Genomic DNA, 20,849 nt, shown 5'->3' with positions numbered 1-20,849 from the left:
AAGAGGTGGCATATGATCAGGAACCGATGGTAATGAAGGAAGAAGTCCAAGCTTCTCTGAGAGCATTGGCAAAAACAAGGCTCCAGGAATTGATGGAATATCAATTGAGATGTTTCAACAAACAGATGCAGCCCTGGAGGTGCTCACTCATCTATGCCAAGAAATATGGAAGACAGCTTCCTGGCCAACTGACTGGAAGAGATCCATATTTATGCCTATTCCCAAGATAGGTGATCGAACCGAATGTGGAAATTATAGAACAATATCATTAATACCACACGCAAGCAAAATTTTGCTGAAGATCATTCAAAAATGGCTGCAGCAGTATATTGACAGGGAACTGCCAGAAATTCAGGCTGGTTTCAGAAGAGGACGTGGAACCAGGGATATCATTGCTGACGTCAGATGGATCCTGGCTGAAAGCAGAGAATACCAGAAGGATGTTTACCTGTATTTTATTGACTATGCAAAGGCATTCGACTGTGTGGATCATAACAAACTATGGATAACATTGGGAAGAATGGGAATTCTAGAACAGTTAATTGTGTTCATGAGGAACCTTTACATAGACCAAGAGGCAGTTGTTTGGAGAGAACAAGGGGATACTGATTGGTTTAAAGTCAGGAAAGGTGTGCATTAAGGTTATATCCTTTCACCATACCTATTCAGTCTGTATGTTGAGCAAATAATGCAAGAAGCTGGACTATATGAAGAACAGGGCATCAGGGTTGGAGGAAGACTCATTAACAACCTGTGTTATGCGGATGACACAACCTTGCTTGCTGAAAGTGAAAAGGACTTGAAGCACTTACTAATGAAGATCAAAGACCACAGCCTTCAGTATGGGTTGCATCTCAACATAAAGAAAACAAAAATCCTCACAACTGGACCAATGATCAACATCATAATAAATGGAGAAAAGATTGAAGTTGTCAAGGATTTCATTTTGCTTGGATCCACAATCAACCATGGAAGCAGTAGTCAAGAAATCAGACGACACATTGCATTGGGTAAATCTGCTGCAAAGGACCTCTTTAAAGTGTTGAAAAGCAAATATGTCACCTTGAAGAGTAAGGTGCACCTGACCCAAGCCATGGTATTTTCAATCACATCATATGCATGTGAAAACTGGACAATGAGTAAGGAAGACCGGAGAAGAATTGACTCCTTTGAATTATGGTGTTGCCGAAGTATACTGAATATAAGATGGACTGCCAAAAGAACGAACAAATGTGTCTTGGAAGAAGTACAACCAGAATGCTCTTTAGAAGCAAGGATGGCGAGACTGCGTCTTACATACTTTGGATATGTTGTCAGGAGGGCTCAGTCCCTGGAGAAGGACATCATGCTTGACAAAGTACAGGGTCAGTGGAAAAGAGGAAGACCCTCAACGAGGTGGATTCACACAGTAGCTGCAACAATGAGCTTAAGCATAACAACGATTGTAAGGACGGTGCAGGACCAGGCAGTGTTTCATTCTGTTGTGCATAGGGTCACTATAGGTTGGAACCGACTCGACGGCACCTAACAACAACAACAACAGAGGAGACAGACCTTGATTGAAACTCAACTTGGTCGCTTTCTTACACGTAACATCATACTCATGATATGGCTAATAAATGCCTTGGAGGATGGCTGTCAGGACTAAATGAAAGAGTGTATGAACAGAAGTCTGGCATGGGATGTTCTTAGTGAGGTTTGTCTCCTCCTTCTTTCTTTTGTGAGGCTCCAGGGCTATTTCTCAGGCTCAGATTGGCTCCCAGCCTTCTCTTCTTTCCAGGGACTGGATTGTTGTTGTTGTTAGGTCCCATAGAGTCGGTTCTGACTCTTAGTGACCCTATGCACAATAAAACTAAACACCGCCTGGTCTTGTGCCATCCTCACAATCTTTGCTATGTTTGAGTCCATTGTTGCAGCCATTGTATGAATCTATCTCATTGAGGGGCTTCCTGTTTTTCCACTGACCCTCTACCATTCATTGTCCATTATCCAGTTTTCACATGCATAAGAGGCAATTGAAAATACCATGGTTTGGGTCAGGCACACCTTAGTCCTCAAAGTGTCTCCTTGCTTTTCAACACTTTAAATGAGTCTTTTGTAGCAGATTTGCCCAGTGCAATACATGGTTCAATTTCTTGACTGCTGCTTCCAAGGGGGTTCATTGTAGATCCAAGTAAATTGAAATTCTTGACAATTTCAATATTTTCTCTGTTCACCATGCTTAGTAGAAGGTCAGCAAAAAGGAGGGAATCCTCAACAACATGGACTGACACAGCGGCTACAACAATGTGCTCCAACATAGCAATGTTTGAACAGTGCTTTGTTCTGTTGTACACAGGATTGCCATGAGTCAGGATCAACTCAATGGCACCTGACACACACACACACACACACACACTACTTTACCAAGCATGTTGTTCTTCTCCAAGGATTGGTCCCTCCTGATAACATGTCCAAAGTACTCAAGATGAAGTCTCTCCATCCATGCTTCTAAGGAGCATTCTGGATGTAATTCTCCCAAGACAGGTTTGTTCGTTCCTCCAGCACTCCACGGTATATTCAATATTTTTCACCAGTGCCATAACTCAAAGCCATCAATTCTTTTTAAGTCTTCCTTATTCATCGTTCAGCTTTTGCGTGCATATGAGGACATTGAAAATGCCATGGCTTGGGTAAGCCACACCTTAGTCCTCAAAGTGACATTGTAGCTTTTTTAATATTTTAAAGAGGTCTTTTGCAGCAGATTTGCTCGATGCAATACGTCATTTCATTTCTTGACTGCTGCTTCAATAGGCATTGATTACCTATTAGAGAAATGCAAATCAAAACTACAATGAGATACCATCTCACCCCAACAAAAAACAAACCAAAAACAATAAGGCTGGCATTAATCCCAAAAAAAACGTAAAATAATAAATATTTGAGAGGTTGCGGAGAGACTGGAACACTTATACACTGCTGGTGGGAATGCATAATGGTACAACTACTTTGGAAATCAACTTGACACTTCCTCAAAAAGTTAGAAATGGAAGTACCATATGATCAAGCAATCCCACTCCTTGGAATATATTCTAGAGAATTAAGAGCCATGTTCATTGCAGCACTGTTTACAATTGCAAAAAGATGGAAGTAACCAAGGTGCCCATCAATGGTTGAATGGATAAATAAATTATGATATACTCACATAACAGAATAAAAAAAAACAGAATGCTAGACAACAATTAAGAACAATGATGAATCCATGAAACATAACATGGAGGAAGCAGGAAGGCATGATGAATGAAATTAGTCAGTTGCACAAGGACAAATATTGTATGAGACCACTGTTATAAGAACTCAAGAAAATATTTAAACACAGAAGAAAATATTCTTTGATGGTTACAAGGGTGGGGTGGTATTCACTAACTGTATAGTAGACAAGAACTATTTTATGTGAAGGGAAAGATAACAGACGGTACAGGGAAGGTCAGCACAGTTGGACTAAACCAAAAGCAAAAAACTTTCCTGAATAAACTGAATGCTTCGAAGGCCAGCGTAGCAGGGGCAGGGGTCTGGGGATCATGGTTTCAGGGGGCATCTTAATACATAATAAAATGTATTAAGAAAACGTTTTTCATCCCACGTTGGTGAGTGGTGTCTGGGGTCTTAAACACTAGCAAGTGGCCATCTAAGATGCATCAATTGGTCTCAACCCACCTGGAGCAAAGAAGAATGAACAACATCAAAGACACTAGGTAAATATGTGCCCAAGTGACAGAAATGGCCACATAAACCAGAGACTACATCAGCCTGAGACCAGAAGAACTAGAAGGTGCCCAGCTACCACTGATGACTGCCCTGACAGGGAACATAACAGAGAATCCCTGATGGAGCAGGAGTACAGTGGGATGCAGACCTCAAATGCTCCTAAAAAGTCCAGACTTAATGGTTTGAGACTAAAGGGACCCGAAAGTCATGGTCCCCAGACCTTGTTAGCCCAAGACTGGAACCATTTATGAAGCCAGCTCTTCATATGGGGATTGGACTGCAGTGTAAGACAGAAAATGATACTGGTGAGGAGTGAGCTTCTTGGCTCAAGTAGACACATCAGACTATGTGGGCAGTTCCTGTCTGGTGGTGAGATGAGAAGGCAGAGGCAGACAGGAGCTGGTTGAATGGACACGGGGAATACAGCGTAGAGAGGAGGAGCGTGCTGTCTCATTAGGGGGAAAAGCAGCTAGGAGTACATAGCAAGGTGTGTATAAGTTTTTGCATGAGAGGCTGACTTGATTTTTAAACTTTCACTTAAAGCAGGATAAAAAAAAAAATCCAGTAAATAAAAAAAAATACTGCATTAAAATATAATTTATCTGATTACTGAGTTTTTTGGTGAACCTTAAATTCTGCACCAGAGCCAAATGCCAACAATAATTGTTATTGTTTTTAGTTGCCTTCAAGTCGATATCAACTCATGGTGATTCCACGTGTGTGAGTAGAACTGGGCTCCATAGGGTTTTCAAGGCTGTGACCTTTCAGAAGCAGATCGACAGGCCTGTCTTCCAAGGTGTCTCCGGGTGGGTTTGACCCACCAACTTTTCGACTAGTAGTCGAGCAAGTAACCATTTGCACCACCCAGGCTCTGCCAACAACAATAATAGTTAGTATTTATTGATCTGTTTCTATGTGCCTCACTGGTCTAAGCTCTTCAAATGCAGTATTTCATTGACCCCTTACAACAGTCTTATTAGGCAGGGACTATTATTATTATCAAGTTTTGCAGAAGAGAAAACTAGGGTCCAGTGAGCTTAAATGACTTACATAAGATTACACTTCGAGTAGAGGTGGAAATAGGGCCACCAATCACTGCTTTTCCAAATTATTTCCTTTCAAGATGGAGGACTCTATAAGACTACTTTCCTAATACCTACTTAGGGAAACTGACCTGTGAATATAATATCCCCAGTTAAAATGAAAAACTTTGCTTCAGTGAATCTCCAAACATGGAGATATCCTTCTGCATGGGATTCTTTCTCATTTGGGAGCAGTACCTTTATTGCTCTAGTTCACTGGTAGGAGTACCAGGTTTGATTCCCAGCAAATGTACCTCATGCATTGCCACCACCCATCCATCAGTGGAAGCTTTCGTGTTGTTTTGATGCTGAACAGGTTTTAGTGGAGCTTCCAGCTGGATGCAGATTAGGGAGAAAGGCCTGGCAATCTACTTCTGAAAACCAACCAATGAAAACTCTGTAGCACAAGAGTCTGATACACTACCCAAACATGAGGCTGGCACAGGACTAGGCGGCGTTTCACTCATTTGCGCATGAGGTTGTCAGGAGTCAAGGTGTGATATGGATTGAACTATGTCCCCTAAAATATGTGTTGTAAATCCTAATTCCTATACATGTGGCTCTAATCCCACTTGGGATGAGTTTTCTTTGTTACGTTAATGTGGCAATATTAGTGTAGGGTGTGTCTTAATCCAATCTCTCTTAAGTTATTAAAGAGAAGTTTAAGCAAGGAAGCAAGCAAGCAGAAATGGGGGAAGATAGATTCCAAGCCACATGAAGGTCGCTGAGAAGCAGAAGCACAAAAGAGAGACAAGGACCTTCTTCCAAAGCCGACAGAGAGAGAAAGCTTTCCCCTAGAGCTGGCACCCTCAATTTGGACTTCTAGCCCCCTAACCTGTGAGAAAATAACTTTCTATTTGTTAAACCCACCCATGTGTGGTATTTGTGTTACAGCAGCACTAGATAACTAAGGCAGGGGGCAACTCGTTAGCAGCTAAATAATAATAATAACCTGTGGCTGTATCTGTGGCTTTGTATCTATGGCTTGCAATTTACTTAGAATGTGTCAACATTATGAATTCTAAATGTACGGGGGGATATCACTCTGAGTGCAGCAGAAGGCAGCCAAATGGGGTACTACATCTGGGAAGAACTGTCTCAAATTTTTCACTTTACCACCATGTTCCACAGCTGGTCATTTATTAGATGGTGGCATTACAGGTTCTGGTGGTCAATTGATGGGGAAAGAAGAAACTCAGGTGGCCTTTTTCCGTTTCCTCCTGATATTCTTGTCATTAGGTGCTATCGAGTCGGTTCCAACTCATAGGGACCCTATATACAACAGAATGAAACACCCCCCAGTGCTGAGACATCCTCACAATTGTTGCTCTGATTGAGACCATTGTCGCAGCCACTGTGTCAATACATCTCTTAGAGACTCTCTCTCTTTTTCGCTGACCCTCTACTTTACCAGGCATGATGTCCTTAAGTGATTAGTTCCTTCTGATAACATGTCCAAAGTACGTGAAATGAAGTCTTGCCATCCATGCTTCTAAGGAGCATTCTGGCTGTACTCCTTCCAAGACAGACTTGTTCGTTCTTCTGGCAGTCCATGGTATATTCAATATTCTTTCCCAACACCATAATCCAAAGGCATCAATTCTTCTTCTGTCTTCCTTATTCGCTGTCCAGCTTTTGCATGGATATGAGGCAACTAAAAACACCATGGCTTGGGTCAGGCGCACCTTAGCCTTCAAGATGACATCATTGCTTTTCAACAGTTTAAAGAGGTCTTTTGCCCAGATTTGCCTTAACTGCTGCTTCCATGGGTGTTTATTATGGATTCAAGTAAAATGAAATCCTGGTTAAATCTCCTTACCCTTCTACGTTAACATAAGGAAAAATTAACTTGTTGGAGGCTTTATCCCTGACTTAGGAACACAGGAGTTCTTCGGGCCTAAACAACTGGACTATTTGAGTCCTAAGGCAGCAGACTTTGCTTTTTCCTGTGCTTGCTCTAGCCACTGTGAGAGCACCCCTTTGATAGCTCATAGCTACTCGTGACTCATCTCTGAAGAGACCACAACTCTTGCCCTATAGCTCTCTTCCTCCTCCATCACTACTGAAGGATCTTTGAATCCAGATGTGACTGTATTTATGCAACATTTATTACGTGCACCAGATAATATTCTATTTTGACCCATATGGTCTCATTGGTTAATTTTTGGAAGTAGATCACCAGGCCTTTCATCCTAGTCTGCCTTATTCTAGAACCTGTGCTGAAACCTGTCCACCATGTGTGACCCTGCTAGTATTTGAAATACCTTTGGCATAGCTTCTGGTATCAGCAACATTCAAGCTGCCACAGTATGAGAAACTGACAGGCCGGTGGTAGAAGCAAAAGAAGACAGAAGAATTGACTGGTTTCTTTAGTCTCTGCCAGGCCAGTAAATCTGGTCTTTTTTGTTAAAATTTTGTTTTACATTTTTCTCCAGCTCTGGTCAGGGACCCTCTATTGTGATCCCTGTCAGAGCAGTCAGTGGTGGTAACCAGCCACCATCTAGTTGTACTGGACTCAGTCTGCTGGAGGCCATGGTAGACATGATCCATTAGTCCTTTGGGCTGACCTTTCCCTTGCGTCTTTAGTTGGCTTCATTCTCCCTTGCTCTCGTTGGGGTGGGACCACTGGAGTATCTTAGATGGCTGCTCACAAGCTTTAATTAGCCCAGAGGCTACTCACCAAAGTAGAGCATTTTCTTTATAAACTTTGTTATGCCAATTGAGCTAACTGTTCCCCTAGACCGTGGTCCCAACAGCCCTCAGCCCAGTAATTCGGTCCCTCAGGGAGTTTGGATGTGTCCATGAAGCTTCCATGACCTTGCCTTGTACAAGCTGTCCTGGCATCCTCAGTATTGTGTACTGTCTTACCCTTCACCAAAGTTATCACTTATCTATTGTCTATTTAGTGTTTTTCCATTCCCACATCTCCCCTCCCTGATAACCACCAAAGATTGTTTCTTTTTGTGTATAAACCTGGTCATGAGTTTTACAGGAGTGGTCTCATACAGTATTTGTCCTTTTGTGATTGACTTATTTTACTTAGCATAATACCCTCCAGATTCTGCCCTCCAGATTCATCCATGCTGTGAGATGCTTCGCAATTCAACATTGTTCTTTATGTCATAATATTCCACTGTGTGTATGTAACATAGTTTTGTTTATCCATTCATCTGTTGATGGGCATCTAGGTAATTTTGATCTTTTTGCTATTGTGAACAATGCTGCAGTGAACATGGGTGTGCATATGTCTATTCGTGTGACAACACTTATCTCTTTAGGATATATTCGTAGGAGTGGGATTGCTGGATAGTATGGTATTTCTATTTCTAGCTTTCTAAAGAAGTGCAATATCATTTTCCAAAACAGTTGTACCATTTTGCATTCCCACTAGCAGTGCATTAGAGTTCCAATCTCCCCACAGCCTCTCCAACATTTATTATTTTCTGTTTTTTTAATTCGCGCCAGTAATGCCAGGGTGGGATGGTATCTCACTGTGGTTTCGATTTGCATTTCTCTAGTGGCTAATGGTCTCGAGCATTTCCTTATGTGTCTGTTAGCCACTTGAATGTCTTCTTTGGTGAAGTGTCTGTTCATTTCCTTTGCCCATTTTTTAATTGGAGTATTTGCCTTTTTGTTGTAGAGGTGTTGGATTTTCCCATAGATTTTAGAGATTAGACCTCTGTCGGATTTGTAATAGCCAATTTTTTTTCCCAGTCTGTAGGTTCTCTTCTTACTCTTTTGGTGAAGTCTTTTGGTGAACCTAAGTGTCTAATTTTTAAAAGATCCCAGTTATCTAGCTCAACTTCTGGAGTTTGTGTGTTGTTAGTTATGGTTTGTATCCTGCTAATGCCATACATTAGGACCTCTATCACTGATCTATCAATGATCTTGTTTTTTCTTCTGTGATCCTTATAGTTTTTGGTTTATATTAGGTCTTTGATCCATTTTGTATTAGTTTTTGTGTAGCTTGTGAGATATGGGCCCTGTTTCATTTTTTTGCAAACAGACATCCAGTCTTGCCAACACCATTTGGTAAAAAGACTGTCCTTTCGCCATCTGATGGACTTTGGGCCCTTGTTGATGATTAGGTCACTATAGGTGGATTGATTTACATCTGGGTTCTTAATTCTGTTCCACTGGTCAATGTATCTGTTGTTGTACCAGTACCAGGCTGTTTTGACTACCGTAGCTGTATAGTGGGTTCTGAGGTCAGGTAGTGAAGTCCTCCTACTTTATTCTTCTTCTTCAATAGTGCTTTACTTATCCAGGGCCTCTTCCCTTTCCATGTAAAGTTAATGATGAGTTTTCCCATCTCTTTAAAGAATGTTGTTGATATTTGGATTGGGATAGCATTATACTTGTAGATTGCTTAGAACTGTCATTTTCACAATGCTGGGTCTGCCTATCCATGAGCATGGTATGTTTTTCCATTTATGTAGATCTCTTTTGGTTTCTTGCGGTAGTGTTTTGTAGTCTTCTTTGTTTAGGTCTTTTACATTCCTGGTTAGATTTATTCCTAAGTAATTAATTTTTTTAGGGCTATTACAAATGGTATTATTTTCCTGATTTCCTTTTTGTCATTGCCTTTATTGGTGTATAGGAATCCAACTGATTTTTGTGTGTTTATCTTGTATCCTGCTAGTCTGCTGAATCTATTAGTTCCAGTAGTTTCCTCCTGTAGTCTTTTGGGTTTTCTATGTATAGTATAATATCATTGACAAATAGGGACAGTTTTACTTCTTCATTACCAATTTGGATGCCCTTTATTTCTTTTTCTTGCCTTATTGCTCTAGCTAGGACTTCCAGCACAACGTTAAATAGGAGTGGTGATAAAGGGCATCCTTGTCTTATTCCTGTTCTCAAGGGGACTGTTTTCACCCTTTCTCCTTTAAAAATGATGTTGGCTGTTGGTTTTGTATAAAGATACACTTTATTATGTTGAGGAATTTTCCTTGTATACCTATTTTATTAAGAGTTTTTACTAGGAGTGGGTGTTGGACTTTGTCAAATACATTTTCTGCATCAATTGAGATGATCATATGATTATTTTATTTATGTGCTGGATTATGTTGATGGATTAAGTTGAACCATCCTTGCATACCTGGTATGAATCCCACTTGGTGGTGGTATTTTTTTTTTTTTATGATGCTGAATTCTATTGGCTAGAATTTTGTTGACAATTTTTCTATCTATATTCATGGCAGATATGGGTCTGTAATTTTCTTTTTTTGTGGTGTCTTTGCCTGGTTTTGGTATTAGGGTTATGCTGGCTTCATAGAATGAATTTGGAAGCAGTTCTTACTTTTCTATGCTCTGAAATAGTTTGAGTAGTACTGGTTGAGCTCTTCTCTGAATATTTGGTAGAATTCTCCAGTAAAGCCATCTGGGCCAGGGCTTTCTTTTGTTGGGAGTTTTTTTTTTTTTTTTTTTTAACTTTTCAATCTCTTCTCTTGTTATGGTTCTGTTCAGATTTTCAACATCATTTTGTGTTAGTTTGGGTAGATAGTGTGTTTCTAGAAGTTTGTCCATTTTCTCTAGGTCTTCAAATTTGTTGGAGTGTAGTTTTTCATAATACTCTGTTATGATCCTTTTTATTTCAGTTGAGTCTATTGTAATGTCTCCCATTTCATTCCTTATTTGGGTTATTTGCACCCTCTTCTGTTTTTCTTTTGTCAGTTTGGCTAGTGGTTTGTCAATTTTGTCGATCCTTTCAAAGAACCAACTTTTGGTTTTGTTTGATCCTTTCTATCATTTTTCTATTCTTTATTTCATTTATTTCTGCTCTCATCTTTATTATTTCTTCTGGTGGCTGTGGGCTTCTTTAGCTGTTCTCTTTCTATTTGTTCAAGTTGTGTAGCTAAGGCTTTGATTTTGTTCTTTTTTGATGTGTGCATCTATTGCTATAAATTGACCTCTGAGTACCACCTTAGGTGTGTCCCAAATGTTTTGGCATGATGTGTTTTCATTCTCCTTTGATTCTAGGAATTTTTTTATTCCATCTTTGATTTCTTCTATTACCTAGTGGTTTTTAAGCAGCATGTTATTCAGTTTCCATGTAATTTTTTTTCCATGCCTTCCCTGTTGTTAATTCCTACTTTGATAGTGTTGTGGACAGAGAAGATACTTTGTAATTATTACAATGTTTTGGATTTTGTTGAGGGTTGCTTTGTGGCCTAAGGTGTCTTCTTTCTGTAGAACATTCCATGTGCATTGGAAAAGAACGTGTACTTCGCAGCTATTGAGTGTTCTATATATGCCTATGAGTTCAAGTTGGCTGATTGTGGCCTTTAGCTCTTTTGTATCTTTTTTGAGTTTCTTTCTAGATGTTCTGCCCTTTACCAAGAGTGGTGTGTTGAAGCCTCCCACTATTACTGTGGAACTGTCAATTTCTCTTTTCAGTGCTGTTAGAGCTTGTTTTCTGTGTTTTGGAGCCCTGTCATTGAGCATGTACATATTTATTATTGTTATGTCTTCATAATGGATAGTCCCTTTAATCATTATATAATGTCCTTCTTTGCCTTTTGTGGTGGATTTTGTTTTAAACTTTATTTTATCTGAGATTAGAATTGCCACTCCTGCTCTTTTTCAGTAGCTGTTTGCTTGATATATTTTCTTCCGTCTTTTGATTTGTAATGAGTTTACATTTTTATTTCTAGGGTGTGTCTCTTGTAGACACCATATTGATGGATCCTGTTTTTTAATCCATTCTGTCACTCTCTGTCTCTTTATGGCTGCATTTAGTCCATTTATGTTCAGTGTAATTATTGATAGGTGTGAGTTTATTACTGTTATTTTATAGTGCTTTTTTTTGTGGTGCTGATGTTTTCTTTGTTCTTACTCTCCTGTGCTGAATTCGTTTTGTTGGTGGATTTTTTTTTCATTTCCTTTGTTTTTGTAAATTTTCTTTTTACTGAGCCATTATGTTTTTCTTCTTTATTTTGATGAATAGGTTCGTTAACTTTCTTTGTGGTTACCTTCAAATTTACCCTTATCTTCCTAAGTTTGAACCAGTCTTTTGTTACTTAATATTGCCTTGCCGTCCTCTATATTTGAAAGTTCTATACCTACACTGTTTAGTCTCTCTTTTATTCCTCTGATGTTGTTGTCATTTACAGGTTAACCTCTCTGGTTTCTAGTTGTAAATCTTCTAGTTTTGATTAATCCTTGAGTGTTCATTTCCTAGGTTGGTATCTGGCTGGTGAGGTCTTTTGTCCTAGATTCAGACTGTTGTTGATGTTTTTTTTTCTCAAACTGAAGGACTCCCTTTAATAATTCTTATAAGTTTCATTTGGTTTTTACACATTCCTTTAATTTCTGTTCATCTTGAAATACCCTAATTTTGCTATCATATTTGAATGAGACTTTTGCAGGATATATTATTCTTGGGTGGCAATTTTTTGTCTTCACAGTTTTATGTATGTCATTCCATTGCTGTCTTTTCTGCATGGTTTCTGCCAGGTAATCAGAGCTTAATGTTGCTTCCCCTCTGTATGTGACTTTTCATTTTTCTGAAAATGCTGTTCTCAGGATTCTTTCTTTGTCTTTGGTTTTAGCAGATGTGATTATGATATGCCTTGGTGATTTTCTTTTGGGGTCTATCCTATATGGGGTGCATGGAGCTTCTTGAATGGTCAGCTTTTCATCTTTCATGATATTAGGGAAGTTCTGTCAGCAATTCTTCAATGATCCTCTCTGTGTTTTCTGTTTTCTCCCTGTTCTGGAACTCCAATCACTCACAAATTTTTGCTTTTGATTATATCCATCACTCTGAGGGTTTCTTCATTTTTCTTCATTCTTTTTTCTGATTTTTCCTCAAAGAGGTATACAAGTATTTGTCTTCAATTTGACTGATGCTGTCTTCCATTGTTTCAAACCTGCTCCTCAGATCTTGTTCATCTTTAGGATTTCTATTTTTTTGGGGGGGGGTACAATTTCTAGCTGTGAATTTATTTTGACATTTTGTTCATGTGTGTTATTTTCCTGAATTTTTTCATTAGTCTGTCTGTCTTTTCCACATTTTTTTCTGCCTTTTCCATGAATTTGTCTATTTTTTGCTCATTTTTGTCTGCTTTTTCCTTCAACTCTTGGATAGCTCTAAATATTAGAGATTTGAATTTCCTATCAGGTAGTTTGGAAATGCTGGTGGAGTATTGGTTAAAACCTATGGCTGCCAACCAACAGGTCAGCACTTTGAATCCACCAGGTGCTCCTTGGAAACCCTATGGGGCAGTTCTACTCTGTCCTTTAGGGTCGCTATGAGTCAGAATCCACTCAGCGGCAATGGTTTTTTGGTTTTTCTCAGGTAATTCCAGTGCCTTTTCTTCTGCTGCAAAGTCATCTGTTGTATTTTGGATGCCTACTGGAACTATTCTGTGTGTGTGTGTGTATGTGTGTGTGTGTGTGTGTGTGTATTTTGATATCGTCTGATGTCTTTGGGACTTGCAGTAGTTATTTTCTTGGCTTATTGATTGTAGACTTGTTTCGTCCTGCTTTTTGTTTTATTTGGTTGTCTGAGGAGGTAGGCTGTGTGTTCTTTGTTGTTTGCTTGTCTGTGGGCACAATACTTCTCATCACCTTGTCCAGTGGGCAGGGCCAGTTGCTCAGCTATGGTGCAGCAGGGCAGGTCCAGTTGAAGGGGGAGGAACTGGGATTGGTTGTTTGTGGCATGTACTAGGGCCAACAGGAGGGGGCCAGGGGTCAGTACAGGGCAGGTTCCAGTAGACCATGTCTGTGCTGCTCAGGGGTATGATGTTCAGTGCACAGTGCAGATAGGCAGGAGAGAGGGAGGAGGTTGTGATTGTGGAGCTAAGTGGGTACAGGAAGGAAGAGAAAGAGGAGAGACAAACAGAAGCAAAAGAAAGTGCTTAGAGGGCCTGCTATTGGAGTGGCACAGACCTGGGGAAGATGTGTGCTGGTGGCTTTCTAGCCAGGTGGTGAGGCACAGCCCATTACGAAGGGACAGATACGGCACATGCAGGTAGATAGGTGGGAGAAAGAAAAGGAAGGAAGGGAGAGATAAGAAACTGGATTAAATGGAAAGGAGAAAGGCACATGCGGCTAGGTGGTCAGGGGAAAGGAATGGAAGGAACATAGGGAGAGACAAGACACTGAGAAAAAGAGGAGAGAGAGAGAAGATGCCAGGTGTTTGGGAGGAAGGAAAGAAAGAGATGTAGAGAGAGACAAGAAATCTAGAAAAAGAAGGAAGGGCAAAAAAAAGAAGAAGAAAAAATGCCCCAAGGGAGCCCACCAGAAGCAGATCCCCAGCCAAGTGGCACTGCACAGCCCTGTTAGAAGGAGTGAAGATGGCACACAGTTCCAGGTGTTTAGGAAAAGGGTAAGAAGGGAGGTAGAGAGAGACAAGAAACCAAGGGGGAAAAAGAGAATGACAGAAAATAAAAATGCCCCAAGGGAGCCCACCGGAAGCAGGTCCCTAGCAGAATGGTGCTGCATACCCTTCAAGAAGGAGCAGAGATGGCACACGGCACCAAGTGTTCAGGAGAAGGGTAAGGAAGGTAGGTAGAGACAAGAAACAGAAAAAAAAAAAGTAGAGAAAAAAATTCCCCAAGGGAGCCCACCAGAAGTGGGCCCTCATCTGAGTGGCATTGTACAGCCTGTCAAGAAGGAGCAGAGATGGCACATGGTGCCAGTTGTTCAGGAGAAGGGTAACAAAGGAAGGTAGAGAGAGACAAGAAATCAAGAAGAGAGAAAGAAAAAAAAAAAAAGATACCCTGAAGGAGCCCACTGGTGTGATGGCATGGACCAGAGAAGTGGTTAGAAGGAGCAGAGATTGCACATGGCACCAGATGTTCAGGAGAAAAGAAGGGAAGGATGGTAGGAAGAGATGGAAGATTGAGAAAAGATTAAAAATCCCCAGAGGAGCCCACTGGCTTGGTGGCACAGACCGGAGAAGTGGCTTCCAACCCACTAGGCACTGCACAGCCCATCTAGAAGGGGCAGAGATGGCATACAATGCCAGGTATTCAGGAGACAGGAAAAGAAGGAAAGTAGAGAGACGAGAAACTGAGAAATGAACAAAAACAAAAAGGAAAAGAGAGAAAAAAAAAAGAAAGAAATGCCCCCAGGGATCCCACCTGAGACTAGGAAAGTGGCTTCTAAGCCTCAAGGTACAGCTCGTCTAGAAGGGGCAGAAATGGCACACAGCACCAGGTATTCAGGAGACAGGAAAAGGAAAGTACAAAAAGATGAGAAATTGAGAAGTGAAAAAAAACAAAAAAGAAAATGAAAAACAAACAAACAAAAAATGGTCCCACAGATCCCAGTGGTGTGGCGGCACTGACTGGGGAAGCAGTTCACCAGGCATGTGGTGCTTCACAGCCTGTCAAGAAGAAACAGAGATGGCACATGGAGCCAGGTGTTTGAGGGAAAGGAAGGGAGGAAGGACGTGAGAGAGAGGGAAGAAACAAAAAGAAGCCAAAAAAAGCAACAGCAACAAAGAAATGGCACTGAAGGAGCCAGCCAGTGTGGGTGGGTTGAATCCAAGCAACACAGAGCCAGCGCCTCCCCGGTGGAGTGACTGCAGCCCACCAGGAAACGGCTGAGGCCAAGGAGGGGGAAGAAGGGTGGGGGTGGGAAAGCATGTATTTCTGGTTATTGGGTGCTCTGTCTCCTGCTGGGAGCTGCATGAAGCCACCTTCCCATACTCCCTGTCTGCTGATCTCAGTGGCTGAGGAGTCCAAGATGGTGAATCCTTGCTGTGTTCGTTGATAGGGGACTTATCTCTCCCTACTCTCTGTTCTGAGTCAGTTTCTTGCTCCATTCGGTGCTTGTCCGAGCTCTTTATCTCTTTATTTGACACTTAGGGTTCCAGGATTTATGTTTGTCTCTGTTTTTTTTTTTTTTTAATTTTTCAGGTATTTGCTATGGAGGGACGGTGTGGTGCTTCTGTCTATAGCACCATATTGGTTCTGCCCATTTTTTCTTCTTAAGAAACCATAGACCATTAATTTTAGGCCTTTTTCTTTTCTCACATTAATACTTAGCTGTTTCAGCATCACTATAGCTAGAGGTGTATCAATTTTATTGATATTTTCTAATAACTAACTTTTGGTTTCATTCTTTTTCTTTGTGGTTTGTCTCTTTTCTAGTTCATTTATTTTCATTATTTTCTTCCCTAGTCTTCATTCCTGATTATTCTTTTTGCCTAGTTGTTCTATCAATAGCTGAGAGATGGGTGTTAAAATTTCCAACTATGATTGTGCATAAATCCATTTCTCTTTATCAATTTTCCCTTTAATGTATTTCTGAAGCTCTGCTACTAGTAATATACACATTTTTTTTCTCCTTATCTTTTCCTGACAAATCAATCACTTTATCCTTAAGAGCATTCTCTTTTTATCCCTGGTAATATTCCTTGTTCTGAAGTCTACTTTGACTGATAGTAATACAGCCACTTCAGTTTTCTTATAACTGTTTGCAATGCTATATCTTTTTTCAACTTTACACTTTTAACTGTGTCTTATATATAATTTATTGTATACCACTGACAATCTCTGCATTTTATTTAGACCATTTATATGTACTGTTATATTTAATCTGTTTGGGTTTAAGTCTACCGTCATGCTGTTTATTTGTCCTATTTGCTCTTTGTACTCTTTCTCCAGCGTTCTTCTCAAATAATTGACTATTTTGTATAGTGTTTTACTTGTACTATTAGTTTTTTATTGGTTGCTATAGAGTTTACAATATTCCTCTTTAACTTGTCACAGTCTACCTTCAAATTATGGAATATACTTCATATAATATAAAGAGCTTACAGCAGTGTGATTTCATCCTCCCCAGTCCTTTGTGATATTCTTGTCATATGTTTTACTTCTACATATACTATAAACACCTCAATACATTGTTATTATTTTTGCTTTAAATAGTTTAATTTCTTTAAAGGAAATTAAAAACAAGAAAAGTGTCCTTCAAATTTATCCAAAAATTTCCCAGCTTTACTGAATGTCAGTTGGACACACATATCAGCAGTTGTGAGAGAATAGCTTGCTGTCCAAGGTGGATTTAAACACTGCAAAAGCATTATATTTATCTGTGTATAAATATAATGTATGATACAGAGCATTTCTAAAGCTGCTTTAAATATTCATTAACTAGGAAAAGACAGATTCTTGTTCTTATTTTGATGAGGAGGAACTGGAACATGGTGTAAGAACTGTATCATCACAAATAAAAATAATACATTAAAAAAAGAAAGCAATGCTAAATAAAAGTCACCATATGAGTCTGGGACTAGTGATGCCCAGAATTCTGAGAAAAAGAAACAGATCCAGAAATGGGAAGGAAAGGGATGAAACAAGGACAGATGAAGAAAGGCAAGGGGAAAAGGCAAAAAAAAAAAGGAATGGTGTAGGTCTCAAGACAGTAAGCTAGGGCTAGCACAGGCTGGTGAGAGACTTCAGTATACAGGTTGAAATGGATCCAAGAAAGAATGGCCTTAATGATAAAAGGGCTAACTTGTCAGGAAGAGATAAGTGGAAAAAATGTGTATATTACTAGTACCAGAGCTTCAGAAATGCATTAAAGGGATCCAAGCAGAGAATTATAGATCATTTGACCTGAGAAGCTTAAAATAAGCTGATTAAACAATATACTTAACAATTAAAAGGCATGAAACTCAACAGAGAAACTAAACTGATACAAGATAATTACATTCTTTCATTTTGTCAACACTTGACAAATATTTACTGACTCCTATTTTTTTTTTTACTATGTGCCAGACAATGTGTTACTGAATATAGCAAAGTCATCTCTGCCCTGATAAAACCTATATTCCAATGATGAAAACAGATGACTGCTGTTGTTGTTGTTATCACAGTTGTTGTTGTCATTTACTGCATGTGACCCTCACCTTTGTCTGTTTCCTCTTGTGTCAAACAGGAATTAATAATAATACCTGTTAACAGGACTGCTGTGTTAAATGAGATAATAAACCAAGTGCTTAGTACCTGGCTCAGAGAAAGTGTTATGTATATTGTTATTTAGTCACAATTATATATATAATAATGGGTATCTTTTTAATTATTTTTTTATTTTGGTGGAAGTATACCCAGCCAAAGATACATCATCAACACTTTCTACATGTACAATTCAGTGACAATGGTTACATTCTTCAAGCTGTGCTACCATTTGTGCTCTCCTTTTCCACATTATTCCACCACCATAATGGATATTTTATAATCTTATATCCCTTTTCACTTCATGTTATGTCAAAACCATCTTCTGTGTGCCTTCACACTTTTCATGATCACAATTTTTAAAGGCCACATATTGGTCTATATAGAATAAACACACACTTTATTCATTACTGTCTTGTAACCCTGTCAGTAACTTCCAAATTTCTGCTATTTAACTACTAAGAATTACCATCCCAGAAATTCCTTAACACACTCACACGTGTGCACATTTGTGTGTGCATCCCTGAGTGAGAAGATTAGCACAGTGGTTGGGAGTGCACATTCCGAGCCAGGCTCTTGGATTTGCATCCTGTCTCTCTCTTTTACCAGCTGAGGCAACTTATTCTTCCTTGCTGTGCCTTCCTTACTCATCTTATAGCCTTACTTACCACAAAGAGCCACCTAAAAACGTACGTGTTGCCATCAAGTCGATTTCAAATCATAGCGACCCTATAGGACAGAGTAGAACTGCCCCAGAGAGTTTCCAAGGAGCACCTGGTAGATTTGAACTGCCATCCTTTTGGCTAGCAGCTGTAGCACTTAACCACTATGCCCCCAGGGTTTCCCAAAGAGCCTGGGGAGGGTTAAATGAGTCAACAGATGGTATGTGCTATGAGTTGGAATAGACTTGATGGAAACGGGTTATGTCCTTATGAGTAGTAGTACTGCCAAGTAGTAAGCACTCAATAAATGTCTGTTCTTAGTATATTTTGAAGTATTTCTCAAAGTATATTAAAAGAAGTAGAATTATTAGCTAAAGTTATGAAATATTTATGGCTTTTAACACATCCTAAATTAGATCATCAAAAGATTCTACTAATGTATGTTATCAGCATTAGGTAAGGGGGACCATCACCACATCCTAATCAGTACTCACTACTACAATTACATCAAAAATGATAATTGATCAAAAACTCACTGTGGAGTTTCTTTGCATGTTTTATTCTTGCTGTTGTTGCTAGGTGCTGTCGAGTCAGTGCTGACTCATAGCGACCCTGTGTACAACAGAACGAAACACTGCCCAGTCTTGCACCATCCTCATAATCATTGCTATGCTTTAGCCCACTGTTGCAGTCACTGTGTCAATCCACTTCATTGAGGGTCTTCCTCTTTTTCGCTGACCCTCTACCAAGCATGATGTCCTTCTCCAGGGACTGATCACTCCTGATAACAAGTCCAAAGTAAGTGAGACATAGTCTCACCATCCTTGCTTCTGAGGAGCATTCTGATTGTACTTCTTCCAAGACAGATTTGTTCATTCTTTTGGCAATCCATGGTATATTCGATATTCTTCGCCGACACCACAACTCAAAGGTGTCAATTCTTCTTCGGTCTTCCTTATTCATCATCCAGCTTTCACATGCACACGAGGCAACTGAAAACAGCGTGGCTTGGAAGAAGCGCACCTTAGTCTTTAAGGTGACATCTTGCTCTTTATTCTTAGAGACTGAATATTTTTTGACTTTTATTTACTAGCCACATTTTCTTTAAGATTTATGTATCCATGGGCTTTGCCCATGTAATTGTTTGTATTTTGTTATTTCTCTACTCATTTTATTTGAGCTTTCAAAATAGTTGATGTTAACTGTTTAGATAATTGTTTAGTCTTTTGCTTAATTTGAGTCCCATTTAGCTCAATCCTTTCTTCCCCCACATCTCAAGGCAGCCTTCTTTCGTGTGTGTATAATTTTCTTTAGGTATATTCAAGATATACAAACTGCTTGGGTAAAGTTCTTCTTCACATGTCAAATTCCAGATCTAACTCACATGTCACCCCTCACATGTGAAGCCTTCCATGACTCTCAGGTTCCCTCTTTTATGTTCTAATATTCTTGGTACATAACCAGGTACTGCTCAATAATCTATCAGACATATGTCACCTTCCCTGAGTAAGCTTCCTGAACGAAGGTGCCTTACCTTATTCCTCAAAACCTTCAGTTCCTGGCATAGGGCATGTACTCAGAAAACGTCAAATGAATGAACTGTCTCCTCCTCAAGGCTGACAACATGGCTTTACAATCTGTTATATAGAATGACATCAGGCAACACTATTAGCCACAATGGGGTGAGGAGGAAGATATTTTCTAATGTTTAAATGAAAAATAGTAAACAACCCACTCACAGGTCAATTTGTTCACTTAGCTACATTATTTTGTCAATAACTCAGTCTGGTAGGCTCATCCTGGTGGCATCACTCAAAATCAGAGCTTCCTGTAAAACAAAGTGGATACATTACATTCTCTAAAATTGTCCTGGTTAAAATTACCTCAGTGGGGGTGGATAATCACCTGTGTTGTTTATACTCTGGCATGGTAATCCAGAAACTCAACTTGGTTCAGATCCAAAAATATCTTTGGAGACAATTTTATATATATATATATATAAATAATATGTTATTGTGTTCTCAGTGAATGTTTACACAGCAAATTACTTCCCATTTAACAATTTCTACACAATTTGTTCAGTGACATTGGTTATATTTTTTGAGAAGATGCTTGGTCCTTCCCCGTCTGTTGCCATTCCCTTGGGTTCATATCCACACAGTGAAAACTTAATATCCAAACAGTTGCAACTCCAAATTCATACGCAAGAAGCTTAGTTTGCAGAGCAAGCACAAGCTTACACTGGATTTAATATTTATTTGCTGGCTTTGAGGGGGACTGAAAGATGATGGGAAAGTGGCTGAAGGTTTCATACACGCTTGGGGCTGCATGGAGATTGCCCTTCAATCAGCTGAGAGGGTTTAATGCTCAACTGGCTGCATTTTCAGTTTTAACGTAACACCTGGTAGAGATCACCATCTTTGAAAAAGGTCATAAAGCAGTGG

At 39.7% G+C, this 20,849-nt stretch overlaps 1 long non-coding RNA gene across 1 annotated transcript in view; it reads right to left on the bottom strand.

Annotated features, from left to right (window-relative positions):
* Nucleotides 1-20,230, bottom strand: part of LOC126058312 (uncharacterized) — a 33,866-nt gene extending 13,636 nt beyond the window's left edge. The window contains exons 1-3 of the long non-coding RNA XR_007513180.1: nucleotides 20,145-20,230; nucleotides 19,940-20,042; nucleotides 2,407-2,804 (exon numbers count right to left, since the gene is read on the bottom strand). This is a non-coding gene — a long non-coding RNA (uncharacterized LOC126058312). The remainder of the gene's footprint in view (nucleotides 1-2,406; nucleotides 2,805-19,939; nucleotides 20,043-20,144) is intronic.
* Between the last annotated feature and the right edge of the window lie 619 nt (nucleotides 20,231-20,849).

Source organism: Elephas maximus, chromosome 14 (genome assembly GCF_024166365.1).
Source record: "Elephas maximus indicus isolate mEleMax1 chromosome 14, mEleMax1 primary haplotype, whole genome shotgun sequence".
Taxonomy (NCBI): domain Eukaryota; kingdom Metazoa; phylum Chordata; class Mammalia; order Proboscidea; family Elephantidae; genus Elephas; species Elephas maximus.
The sequence above is the reverse complement of the archived record's forward strand: the minus strand, read 5'-3'. Positions and strand labels throughout refer to the sequence as shown.